Below are 12,352 nucleotides of genomic sequence, written 5' to 3'. Positions count from 1 at the left end.
TCCGAACTCTGTAGTTTAGCGTTATTGCGGGATAGTAGTACTATGATGGGTGACCTTCTAGGAAGTCCTCATTTTGCACCTCTCCAATTTTATTTAATATAAAGTTTTTTTTTAATTAAATTTTCTATATGTGGTGTAACTAATAAGTTATTTGCGTTTTTCGAAAAAAATAATTTCAAAAGTTATTTGGTCGAATTTGCATTCATATTCGAGGCGCAAGTGCGATAAGGGGCAGCTTTTATATAAATAGATCGCGCAAGAGTTGACGGGCACGATCATACCAGCACTAATGCACCGGATCCCATCAGAACTCCGCGGTTAAGTGTGCTTGGACGAGATTAGTACTAGGTTGGGAGACCTCCAGGGAAGTCCTCGTGTTGCACCCCTCCCGTTTTATTTCATATAAAGTTGTTTTTTTTTTGCATTTTCTACATGTGGTGTAACTAATTACTTATTTGCATTTTGCGAAATAAATAATTTAAAATATGATTTGGCCGAATTTGCGCGAGACTAGCTAAGTGTGCTTGGGCGACAGTAGTACTTGGATTGTTGACCTCCTGGGAAGTCCTCGTATTGCACCCCTACCACTTTACTTCATATAATGTTTTTTTAGTAGAATTTTCTAAACGTGGTGTAACTAATTACTTATTTGCATTTTGCGAAATAAATAATTTGAAACATTATTTGGTTTAATTTGCATTCAAATTTGAGGTGCAAGTGCAATAGGGTGCAGCCTTTATATATATAGATTGCGTAAGATTTGACAGGTGTGATCATACCAGTAGCAATGCACAAGATCCCATCAAACCTTCGTAGTTAAGCGTGCTTGTGGGATAGTAGTACTATGATGGGTGACCTTCCGGGAAGACCTCGTGTTGCACCTCTCAAATTTTATTTCATATAAAGTTTTTTTTAATTAAAGTTTGAAAATGTGGTGTAACTAATTAGTTATTTGCGTTTTTCGAAATAAATAATTTCAAACATTATTTGGTCGAATTTGCATTCAAATTCGAGGTGAAAGTGTGATAAGGGACAGCCTTTATATAAATAGATTGCGTAAGAGTTGACGGGTGTGACAATACCAGCAGTAATGCATAGGATCCCTTCAGAACTCTGTATTTTAGCGTTGTTGCGGGATAGTAGTACTATGATGGGTGACCTTCTGGGAAGTCCTCGTTTTGCACCTCTCCAATTTTATTTCAAATAAAGTTTTTTTTAATTAAATTTTCTAAACGTGGTGTTACTAATAGGTTATTTCCGTTTTTCAAAAAATATAATTTCAAATGTTATTTGGTCGAATTTGCATTTATATTCGAGGCGCAAGTGCGATAAGGGGCAGCTTTTATATAAATAGATGACGCAAGAGTTAACGGGCACGATCATACGCTGCGCTAATGCACCGGATCCCATCAGAACTTCGCAGTTAAGTGTGCTTGGGCGAGGTTAGTACTAGGTTGGGAGACCTCCAGGGTAGTCCTCGTGTTGCACCCCTCCCGTTTTATTTCATAGAAAGTTGTTTTTTGTTGCATTTTCTAAATGTGGTGTAATTAATTACTTATTTTCATTTTGCGAAATAAATAATTTAAAATATGATTTGGCCAAATTTGCGCGAGAGTAGCTAATCGTGCTTGGACGATAGTAGTACTTGGATTGGTGACCTCCTGGGAAGTCCTCGTGTTGCACCCCTCCCATTTTACTTCATATAATGTTTTTTTAGTAGAATTTTCTAAACGTGGTGTAACTAATTACTTATTTTCATTTTGCGAAATAAATAATTTGAAACATTATTTGGTTGAATTTGCATTCAAATTTGAGGTGCAAGTGCAATAGGGGGCAGCCTTTATATAAATAGATTGCGTAAGATTTGACAGGTGTGATCATACCAGTAGTAATGCACAAGATCCCATCAGAGCTCCGTTGTTAAGCGTGCTTGTGGGATTGTAGTACTATGATGGGTGACCTTCTCGGAAGACCTAGCGTTGCACCTCTCAAATCTTATTTCATAAAAAGTTTTTTTTATTTAAAGTTTCTAAATGTGGTGTAACTAATTAGTTATTTGCGTTATGCGAATTAAATAATTTCAAACGTTATTTGGTCGAATTTGCATTCAAATTCGAGGCGCAAGTGCGGTAGGGGGAAGCTTTTATATAAATAGATTGCGTAAGAGTTGACGGGTGTGACAATACTAGCAGTAATGCATAAGATCCCATCAGAACTCTGTAGTTTAGGGTGTTTGCGGGATAGTAGTACTATGATGGGTGACCTTCCGGGAAGACCTCGTGTTGCACCTCTCAAATTTTATTTCATATAAAGTTTTTTTAATTAAAGTTTCCAAATGTGGTGTAACTAATTAGTTATTTGCGTTTTTCGAAATAAATAATTTCAAGCATTATTTGGTCGAATTTGCATTCAAATTCGAGGTGAAAGTGTGATAAGGGACAGCCTTTATATAAATAGATTGCGTAAGAGTTGACCGGTGTGACAATACCAGCAGTAATGCATAGGATCCCTTCAGAACTCTGTAGTTTAGCGTTGTTGCGGGATAGTAGTACTATGATGGGTGACCTTCTGGGAAGTCCTCGTTTTGCACCTCTCCAATTTTATTTCATATAAAGTTTTTTTTAATTAAATTTTCTAAACGTGGTGTTACTAATAGGTTATTTGCGTTTTTCGAAAAATATAATTTCAAATGTTATTTGGTCGAATTTGCATTCATATTCGAGGCGCAAGTGCGATAAGGGGCAGCTTTTATATAAATAGATTACGCAAGAGTTGACGGGCACGATCATACCAGCGCTAATGCACCGGATCCCATCAGAACTCCGTAGTTAAGTGTGCTTGGGCGACATTAGTACTAGGTTGGGAGACCTCTAGGGAAGTCCTCGTGTTGCACCCCTCCCGTTTTATTTCATATAAAGTTGTTTTTTTTGCATTTTCTACATGTGGTGCAACTAATTACTTATTTTCATTTTGCGAAATAAAAAATTCAAAATATGATTTGGCCGAATTTGCGCGAGAGTAGCTCAGCGTGCTTGGGCGAGAGTAGTACTTGGATTGGTGACCTCCTAGGAAGTCCTCGTGTTGCACCCCTCCCACTTTACTTCATATAATGATTTTTTAGTAGAATTTTCTAAACGTGGTGTAACTAATTACTTATTTGCATTTTGCGAAATAAATAATTTGAAACATTATTTGGTTGAATTTGCATTCAAATTTGAGGTGCAAGTGTAATAGGGGGCAGCCTTTATATATATAGATTGCGTAAGATTTGACAGGTGTGATCATACCAGAAGTAATGCCCAAGATCCCATCAAACCTCCGTAGTTAAGCGTGCTTGTGGGATAGTAGTACTATGATGGGTGACCTTCTAGGAAGACCTCGGGTTGCACCTCTCAAATTGTATTTCATAAAAAGTTTTTTTTTAGTTAAAGTTTCTAAATGTGGTGTAACTAATTAGTTATTTGCGTTATGCGAAATAAATAATTTCAAACGTTATTTGGTCGAATTTGGATTCAAGTTCGAGGCGAAAGTTCGATAGGGGGCAGCTTTTATATAAATAGATTGCGTAAGAGTTGCCGGGTGTGACAATACCAGCAGTAATTGATAAGATCCCATCAGAACTCTGTAGTTTAGCGTGTTTGCGGGATAGTAGTACTATGATGGGTGACCTTCCGGGAAGACCTCGGGTTGCACCTCTCAACTTTTATTTCATAAAAAGTTTTTTTCTAGTTAAAGTTTCCAAATGTGGTGTAACTAATTAGTTTTTGCATTTTGCGAAATAAATAATTTCAAACATTATTTGGTCAAATTTGCATTCAAATTCGAGGTGAAAGTGTGATAAGGGACAGCCTTTATAGAAATAGATTGCGTAACAGTTGACGGGTGTGACAATACCTGCAGTAATGCATAGGATCCCTTCAGAACTCTGTAGTTTAGCGTGCTTGCGGGAAAGTAGTACTATGATGGGTGACCTTCTGGGAAGTCCTCGTTTTGCACCTTTCTAATTTTACTACATATAAAGTTTTTTTTAATTATATTTTCTAAACGTGGTGTAACTAATTAGTTATTTGCGTTTTTCGAAATAAATAATTTCAACTGTTATTATGTCTAATTTGCATTCATATTCGAGGCGCAAGTGCGATATGGGGCAGCCTTTATATAAATAGATTGCGCAAGAGTTGACGGGCACGATCAAACCAGAACTCCGTAGTTAAGTTTTCTTGGGCGAGGTTAGTACTGGGTTGGGAGACCTCCAGGGAAATCCTCGTGTTGCACCCCTCCCGCTTTATTTCATCCAAAGTTGTTTTTTTTTTTGCATTTTCTATATGTTGTGTAACTAATTACTTATTTTCATTTTGCGAAATAAATAATTCAAAATATGATTTGGCCGAATTTGCGCGAGAGTAGCTCAGCGTGCTTGTGCGAGAGTAGTACTTGGATTGGTGACCTCCTGGGAAGTCCTCGTGTTGCACCCCTCCCACTTTACTTCATATAATGATTTTTTAGTAGAATTTTCTAAACGTGGTGTAACTAATTACTTATTTGCATTTTGCGAAATAAATAATTTGAAACATTATTTGGTTGAATTTGCATTCAAATTTGAGGTGCAAGTGCAATAGGGGGCAGCCTTTATATATATAGATTGCGTAAGATTTGACAGGTGTGATCATACCAGTAGTAATGCACAAGATCCCATCAAACCTCCGTAGTTAAGCGTGCTTGAGGGATAGTAGTACTATGATGGGTGACCTTCTGGGAAGACCTCGGGTTGCATCTCTGAAATTTATTTCATAAAAAGTTTTTTTTTAGTTAAAGTTTCTAAATGTGGTGTAACTAATTAGTTATTTGCGTTATGCGAAATAAATAATTTCAAACATTATTTTCGATAGGGGGCAGCTTTTATATAAATAGATTGCGTAAGAGTTGCCGGGTGTGACAATACCAGCAGTAATGCATAAGATCCCATCAGAACACTGTAGTTTAACGTGTTTGTGGGATAGTAGTACTATGATGGGTGACCTTCCGGGAAGACCTCGGGTTGCACCTCTCAACTTTTATTTCATAAAAAGTTTTTTTTTAGTTAAAGTTTCCAAATGCGGTGTAACTAATTAGTTTTTGCGTTTTGCGAAATAAATAATTTCAAACATTATTTGGTCGAATTTGCATTCAAATTCGAGGTGAAAGTGTGATAAGGGACAGCCTTTATAGAAATAGATTGCGTAACAGTTGACGGGTGTGACAATACCAGCAGTAATGCATAGGATCCCTTCAGAACACTGTAGTTTAGCATGCTTGCGGGAAAGTAGTACTATGATGGGTGACCTTCTGGGAAGTCCTCGTTTTGCACCTTTCTAATTATATTTCATATAAAGTTTTTTTTAATTATATTTTCTAAACGTGGTGTAACTAATTAGTTATTTGCGTTTTTCGAAATAAATAATTTCAAATGTTATTTGGTCTAATTTGCATTCATATTCGAGGCGCAAGTGCGATAAGGGGCAGCCTTTATATAAATAGATTGCGCAAGAGTTGACGGGCACGATCATACCAGCGCTAATGCACCGGATCCCATTAGAACTCCGCAGTTAAGTGTGCTTGGGCGAGGTTAGTACTAGGTTGGGAGACCTCCAGGGATGTCCTCGTGTTGCAACCCTCCCGTTTTATTTCATATAAAGTTGTTTTTCGTTGCATTTTCTACATGTGGTGTAACTAATTACTTATTTTCATTTTCCGAAATAAATAATTTAAAATATGATTTGGCCGAATTTGCGCGAGAGTAGCTCAGCGTGCTTGGACGAGAGTAGTACTTGGATTGGTGACCTCTCAAATTTTACTTCATAAAAAGTTTTTTTTAGTTAAAGTTTCTAAATGTGGTGTAACTAATTAGTTATTTGCGTTATGCGAAATAAATAATTTCAAACGTTATTTGGTCGAATTTGCATTCAAGTTCGAGGGGAAAGTTCGGTAGGGGGCAGCTTTTATATAAATAGATTGCGTAAGAGTTGCCGGGTGTGACAATACCAGCAGTAATTCATAAGATCCCATCAAAACTCTGTAGTTTAGCATGTTTGCGGGATAGTAGTACTATGATGGGTGACCTTCCGGGAAGACCTCGGGTTGCACCTCTCAAATTTTATTTCATAAAAAGTTTTTTTTTAGTTAAAGTTTCCAAATGTGGTGTAACTAATTAGTTTTTGCGTTTTGCGAAATAAATAATTTCAAACATTATTTGGTCGAATTTGCATTCAAATTCGAGGTGAAAGTGTGATAAGGGATAGCCTTTATAGAAAGAGATTGCGTAACAGTTGACGGGTGTGACAATACCAGCAGTAATGCATAGGATCCCTTCAGAACTCGGTAGTTTAGCGTGCTTGCGGAAAAGTAGTACTATGATGGGTGACCTTCTGGGAAGTCCTCGTTTTGCACCTTTCTAATTTTATTTCATATAAAGTTTTTTTAATTATATTTTCTAAACGTGGTGTAACTAATTAGTTATTTGCGTTTTTCGAAATAAATAATTTCAAACGTTATTTGGTCTAATTTGCATTCATATTCGAGGCCCAAGTGCGATAAGGGGCAGCCTTTATATAAATAGATTGCGCAAGAGTTGACGGGCACGTTCATACCAGTGCTAATGCACCGGATCCCATTAGAACTCCGCAGTTAAGTGTGCTTGGGCGAGGTTAGTACTAGGTTGGGAGACCTCCAGGGAAGTCCTCGTGTTGCACCCCTCCCGTTTTATTTCATATAAAGTTGTTTTTCGTTGTATTTTCTACATGTGGTGTAACTAATTACTTATTTTCATTTTGCGAAATAAATAATTTAAAATATGATTTGGCCGAATTTGCGTGAGAGTAGCTAATCGTGCTTGGACGAGAGTAGTACTTGGATTGGTGACCTCCTGGGAAGTCCTCGTGTTGCACCCCTCCCATTTTACTTCATATAATGTTTTTTTGGGTAGAATTTTCTAAACGTGGTGTAACTAATTACTTATTTGCATTTTGCGAAATAAATAATTTAAAACATTATTTGGTTGAATTTGCATTCAAATTTGAGGTGCAAGTGCAATAGGGGGCAGCCTTTATATATATAGATTGCGTAAGATTTGACAAGTGTGATCATACCAGTAGTAATGCACAAGATCCCATCAAACCTCCGTAGTTAAGCGTGCTTGTGGGATAGTAGTACTATGATGGGTGACCTTCTGGGAAGACCTCGGGTTGCACCTCTCAAATTTTATTTCATAAAAAGTTTTTTTTTAGTTAAAGTTTCCAAATGTGGTGTAACTAATTAGTTTTTGCGTTTTGCGAAATAAATAATTTCAAACATTATTTGGTCGAATTTGCATTCAAATTCGAGGTGAAAGTGTGATAAGGGACAGCCTTTATAGAAAGAGATTGCGTAACAGTTGACGGGAGTGACAATACCAGCAGTAATGCATAGGATCCCTTCAGAACTCTGTAGTTTAGCGTGCTTGCGGGAAAGTAGTACTATGATGGGTGACCTTCTGGGAAGTCCTCGTTTTGCACCTTTCTAATTTTATTTCATATAAAGTTTTTTTTAATTATATTTTCTAAACGTGGTGTAACTAATTAGTTATTTGCGTTTTTCGAAATAAATAATTTCAACCGTTATTATGTCTAATTTGCATTCATATTCGAGGCACAAGTGCGATAAGGGGCAGCCTTTATATAAATAGATTGCGCAAGAGTTGACGGGCACGATCATACCAGCGCTAATGCACCGGATCCCATCAGAACTCCGCAGTTAAGTGTGCTTGGGCGAGGTTAGTACTAGGTTGGGAGACCTCCAGGGAAGTCCTCGTGTTGCACCCCTCCTGTTTTATTTTATCTAAAGTTGTTTTTTTTTTTGCATTTTCTACATGTTGTGTAACTAATTACTTATTTTCATTTTGCGAAATAAATAATTTAAAATATGATTTGGCCGAATTTGCGCGAGAGTAGCTCAGCGTGCTTGGGCGAGAGTACTACTTGGATTGGTGACCTCATTTGAAGTCCTCGTGTTGCACCCCTCCCATTTTACTTCATATAATGTTTTTTTTAGTAGAATTTTCTAAACGTGGTGTAACTAATTACTTATTTGCATTTTGCGAAATAAATAACTTGAAACATTATTTGGTTGAATTTGCATTCAAATTTGTGGTGCAAGTGCAATAGGGGGCAGCCTTTATATATATAGATTGCGTAAGATTTGACAGGTGTGATCATACCAGTAGTAATGCACAAGATCCCATCAAACCTCCGTAGTTAAGCGTGCTTGTGGGATAGTAGTACTATGATGGGTGACCTTCTTGGAAGACCTCGGGTTGCACCTCTCAAATTTTATTTCATAAAAAGTTTTTTTTAGTTAAAGTTTCTAAATGTAACTAATTAGTTATTTGCATTATGCGAAATAAATAATTTCCAACGTTATTTGGTCGAATTTGCATTCAAGTTCGAGGCGAAAGTTCGATAAGGGGCAGCTTTTATATAAATAGATTGCGTAAGAGTTGCCGGGTGTGACAATACCAGCAGTAATGCATAAGATCCCATCAGAACTCTGTAGTTTAGCGTGTTTGCGGGATAGTAGTACTATGATGGGTGACCTTCCAGGAAGACCTCGGGTTGCACCTCTCAAATTTTATTTCATAAAAAGTTTTTTTTAGTTAAAGTTTCCAAATGTGGTGTAACTAATTAGTTTTTGCGTTTTGCGAAATAAATAATTTCAAACATTATTTGGTCGAATTTGCATTCAAATTCGAGGTGAAAGTGTGATAAGGGACAGCCTTTAGAGAAATAGATTGCGTAACAGTTGACGGGTGTGACAATACCAGCAGTAATGCATAGGATCCCTTCAGAACTCTGTAGTTTAGCGTGCTTGCGGGAAAGTAGTACTATGATGGGTGACCTTCTGGGAAGTCCTCGTTCTGCACCTTTCTAATTTTATTTCATACAACGTTTTTTTTAATTTTATTTTCTGAACGTGGTGTAACTAATTAGTTATTTGTGTTTTTCGAAATAAATAATTTCAACAGTTATTATGTCTAATTTGCATTCATATTCGAGGCGCAAGTGCGATAAGGGGCAGCCTTTATATAAATAGATTGCGCAAGAGTTGACGGGCACGTTCATACCAGCGCTAATGCACCGGATCCCATCAGAACTCCGCAGATAAGTTTTCTTGGGCGAGGTTAGAACTGGGTTGGGAGACCTCCAGGGAAATCCTCGTGTTGCACCCCTCCCGCTTTATTTCATCCAAAGTTGTTTTTTTTTTTTGCATTTTCTACATGTTGTGTAACTAATTACTTATTTTCATTTTGTGAAATAAATAATTCAAAATATGATTTGGCCGAATTTCCGCGAGAGTAGCTTAGCGTGCTTGGGCGAGAGTACTACTTGGATTGGTGACCTCCTGGGAAGTCCTCATGTTGCACCCCTCCCACTTTACTTCATATAATGAATTTTTAGTAGAATTTTCTAAACGTGGTGTAACTAATTACTTATTTGCATTTTGCGAAATAAATAATTTGAAACATTATTTGGTTGAATTTGCATTCCAATTTGAGGTGCAAGTGCAATTGGGGACAGCCTTTATATATATAGATTGCGTAAGATTTCACAGGTGTGATCATACCAGTAGTAATGCACAAGATCCCATCAAACCTCCGTAGTTAAGCGTGCTTGAGGGATAGTAGTACTATAATGGGTGACCTTCTGGGAAGACCTCGGGTTGCATCTCTCAAATTTTATTTCATAAAAAGTTTTTTTTTAGTTAAAGTTTCTAAATGTGGTGTAACTAATTAGTTATTTGCGTTATGCGAAATAAATAATTTCAAACGTTATTTGGTCGAATTTGCATTCAAGTTCGAGGAGAAATTTCGATAGGGGGCAGCTTTTATATAAATAGATTGCGTAAGAGTTGCCGGGTGTGACAATACCAGCAGTAATGCATAAGATCCTATCAGAACTCTGTAGTTTAACGTGTTTGCGGGATAGTAGTACTATGATGGGTGACCTTCCGGGAAGACCTCGGGTTGCACCTCTCAACTTTTATTTCATAAAATTTTTTTTTTAGTTAAAGTTTCCAAATGTGGTGTAACTAATTAGTTTTTGCGTTTTGCGAAATAAATAATTTCAAACATTATTTGGTCGAATTTGCATTCAAATTCGAGGTGAAAGTGTGATAAGGGACAGCCTTTATAGAAATAGATTGCGTAACAGTTGACGGGTGTGACAATACCAGCAGTAATGCATAGGATCCCTTCAGAACTATGTAGTTTAGCATGCTTGCGGGAAAGTAGTACTATGATGGGTGACCTTCTGGGAAGTCCTCGTTTTGCACCATTCTAATTTTATTTCATATAAAGTTTTTTTTAATTATATTTTCTAAACGTGGTGTAACTAATTAGTTATTTGCGTTTTTCGAAATAAATGATTTCAAATGTTATTTGGTCTAATTTGCATTCATATTCGAGGCGCAAGTGCGATAAGGGGCAGCCTTTATATAAATAGATTGCGCAAGAGTTGACGGGCACGATCATACCAGCGCTAATGCACCGGATCCCATTAGAACTCCGCAGTTAAGTGTGCTTGGGCGAGGTTAGTACTAGGTTGGGAGACCTCCAGGGAAGTCCTCGTGTTGCACCCCTCCCGTTTTATTTCATATAAAGTTGTTTTTCGTTGCATTTTCTACATGTGGTGTAACTAATTACTTATTTTCATTTTGCGAAATAAATAATTTAAAATATGATTTGGCCGAATTTGCGCGAGAGTAGCTCAGCGTGCTTGGACGAGAGTAGTACTTGGATTGGTGTCCTCCTGGGAAGTCCTCGTGTTGCACCCCTCCCATTTTACTTCATATAATTTTTTTTAGTAGAATTTTCTAAACGTGGTGTAACTAATTACTTATTTGCATTTTGCGAAATAAATAATTTGAAACATTATTTGGTTGAATTTCCATTCAAATTTGAGGTGCAAGTGCAATAGGGGGCAGCCTTTATATATATAGATTGCGTAAGATTTGACAGGTGTGATCATACCAGTAGTAATGCACAAGATCCCATCAAACCTCCGTAGTTAAGCGTGCTTGTGGGATAGTAGTACTATGATGGGTGACCTTCTGGGAAGACCTCGGGTTGCACCTCTCAAATTTTACTTCATAAAAAGTTTTTTTTAGTTAAAGTTTCTAAATGTGGTGTAACTAATTAGTTATTTGCGTTATGCGAAATAAATAATTTCAAACGTTATTTGGTCGAATTTCCATTCAAGTTCGAGGGGAAAGTTCGATAGGGGGCAGCTTTTATATAAATAGATTGCGTAAGAGTTGCCGGGTGTGACAATACCAGCAGTAATTCATAAGATCCCATCAGAACTCTGTAGTTTAGCAAGTTTGCGGGATAATAGTACTATGATGGGTGACCTTCCGGGAAGTCCTCGTTTTGCACCATTCTAATTTTATTTCATATAAAGTTTTTTTTAATTATATTTTCTAAACGTGGTGTAACTAATTAGTTATTTGCGTTTTTCGAAATAAATGATTTCAAATGTTATTTGGTCTAATTTGCATTCATATTCGAGGCGCAAGTGCGATAAGGGGCAGCCTTTATATAAATAGATTGCGCAAGAGTTGACGGGCACGATCATACCAGCGCTAATGCACCGGATCCCATTAGAACTCCGCAGTTAAGTGTGCTTGGGCGAGGTTAGTACTAGGTTGGGAGACCTCCAGGGAAGTCCTCGTGTTGCACCCCTCCCGTTTTATTTCATATAAAGTTGTTTTTCGTTGCATTTTCTACATGTGGTGTAACTAATTACTTATTTTCATTTTGCGAAATAAATAATTTAAAATATGATTTGGCCGAATTTGCGCGAGAGTAGCTCAGCGTGCTTGGACGAGAGTAGTACTTGGATTGGTGTCCTCCTGGGAAGTCCTCGTGTTGCACCCCTCCCATTTTACTTCATATAATTTTTTTAGTAGAATTTTCTAAACGTGGTGTAACTAATTACTTATTTGCATTTTGCGAAATAAATAATTTGAAACATTATTTGGTTGAATTTCCATTCAAATTTGAGGTGCAAGTGCAATAGGGGGCAGCCTTTATATATATAGATTGCGTAAGATTTGACAGGTGTGATCATACCAGTAGTAATGCACAAGATCCCATCAAACCTCCGTAGTTAAGCGTGCTTGTGGGATAGTAGTACTATGATGGGTGACCTTCTGGGAAGACCTCGGGTTGCACCTCTCAAATTTTACTTCATAAAAAGTTTTTTTTAGTTAAAGTTTCTAAATGTGGTGTAACTAATTAGTTATTTGCGTTATGCGAAATAAATAATTTCAAACGTTATTTGGT

General features: G+C 37.1%; 7 non-coding genes and 11 pseudogenes across 7 annotated transcripts; all 18 read left to right on the top strand.

The window, feature by feature from the left end:
• Positions 1-267: 267 nt before the first annotated feature.
• On the top strand, positions 268-386 carry LOC121221602 (5S ribosomal RNA). Its single transcript, XR_005918989.1, has one exon. It is a non-coding gene; the product is annotated as a 5S ribosomal RNA (ribosomal RNA).
• Positions 387-765: 379 nt separating this feature from the next.
• Positions 766-884, top strand: LOC121221325 (uncharacterized; annotated as a pseudogene).
• A 487-nt stretch (positions 885-1,371) lies between these two features.
• LOC121221824 (uncharacterized) lies at positions 1,372-1,491 on the top strand (annotated as a pseudogene).
• Positions 1,492-1,869: 378 nt separating this feature from the next.
• LOC121221337 (uncharacterized) lies at positions 1,870-1,988 on the top strand (annotated as a pseudogene).
• Positions 1,989-2,172: 184 nt separating this feature from the next.
• Positions 2,173-2,291, top strand: LOC121221352 (uncharacterized; annotated as a pseudogene).
• A 486-nt stretch (positions 2,292-2,777) lies between these two features.
• On the top strand, positions 2,778-2,896 carry LOC121221682 (5S ribosomal RNA). The gene has a single exon (XR_005919069.1). It is a non-coding gene; the product is annotated as a 5S ribosomal RNA (ribosomal RNA).
• Positions 2,897-4,658: 1,762 nt separating this feature from the next.
• LOC121221249 (uncharacterized) lies at positions 4,659-4,777 on the top strand (annotated as a pseudogene).
• Positions 4,778-5,534: 757 nt separating this feature from the next.
• LOC121221700 (5S ribosomal RNA) lies at positions 5,535-5,653 on the top strand. The gene has a single exon (XR_005919087.1). It is a non-coding gene; the product is annotated as a 5S ribosomal RNA (ribosomal RNA).
• Positions 5,654-6,612: 959 nt separating this feature from the next.
• On the top strand, positions 6,613-6,731 carry LOC121221609 (5S ribosomal RNA). Its single transcript, XR_005918996.1, has one exon. It is a non-coding gene; the product is annotated as a 5S ribosomal RNA (ribosomal RNA).
• Positions 6,732-7,110: 379 nt separating this feature from the next.
• LOC121221292 (uncharacterized) lies at positions 7,111-7,229 on the top strand (annotated as a pseudogene).
• Positions 7,230-7,716: 487 nt separating this feature from the next.
• Positions 7,717-7,835, top strand: LOC121221368 (5S ribosomal RNA). The gene has a single exon (XR_005918759.1). It is a non-coding gene; the product is annotated as a 5S ribosomal RNA (ribosomal RNA).
• A 381-nt stretch (positions 7,836-8,216) lies between these two features.
• On the top strand, positions 8,217-8,335 carry LOC121221294 (uncharacterized; annotated as a pseudogene).
• Positions 8,336-9,119: 784 nt separating this feature from the next.
• LOC121221886 (uncharacterized) lies at positions 9,120-9,238 on the top strand (annotated as a pseudogene).
• A 381-nt stretch (positions 9,239-9,619) lies between these two features.
• Positions 9,620-9,738, top strand: LOC121221289 (uncharacterized; annotated as a pseudogene).
• Positions 9,739-10,528: 790 nt separating this feature from the next.
• On the top strand, positions 10,529-10,647 carry LOC121221397 (5S ribosomal RNA). Its single transcript, XR_005918789.1, has one exon. It is a non-coding gene; the product is annotated as a 5S ribosomal RNA (ribosomal RNA).
• A 377-nt stretch (positions 10,648-11,024) lies between these two features.
• LOC121221226 (uncharacterized) lies at positions 11,025-11,143 on the top strand (annotated as a pseudogene).
• Positions 11,144-11,630: 487 nt separating this feature from the next.
• LOC121221396 (5S ribosomal RNA) lies at positions 11,631-11,749 on the top strand. Its single transcript, XR_005918788.1, has one exon. It is a non-coding gene; the product is annotated as a 5S ribosomal RNA (ribosomal RNA).
• A 376-nt stretch (positions 11,750-12,125) lies between these two features.
• On the top strand, positions 12,126-12,244 carry LOC121221225 (uncharacterized; annotated as a pseudogene).
• The last annotated feature ends 108 nt before the right edge of the window (positions 12,245-12,352 follow it).

The sequence above is a fragment of the Gossypium hirsutum genome, chromosome D09, assembly GCF_007990345.1.
Source record: "Gossypium hirsutum isolate 1008001.06 chromosome D09, Gossypium_hirsutum_v2.1, whole genome shotgun sequence".
In the NCBI taxonomy this organism is placed as follows: domain Eukaryota; kingdom Viridiplantae; phylum Streptophyta; class Magnoliopsida; order Malvales; family Malvaceae; genus Gossypium; species Gossypium hirsutum.
This window is presented reverse-complemented; position numbering and strand designations above follow the sequence as displayed.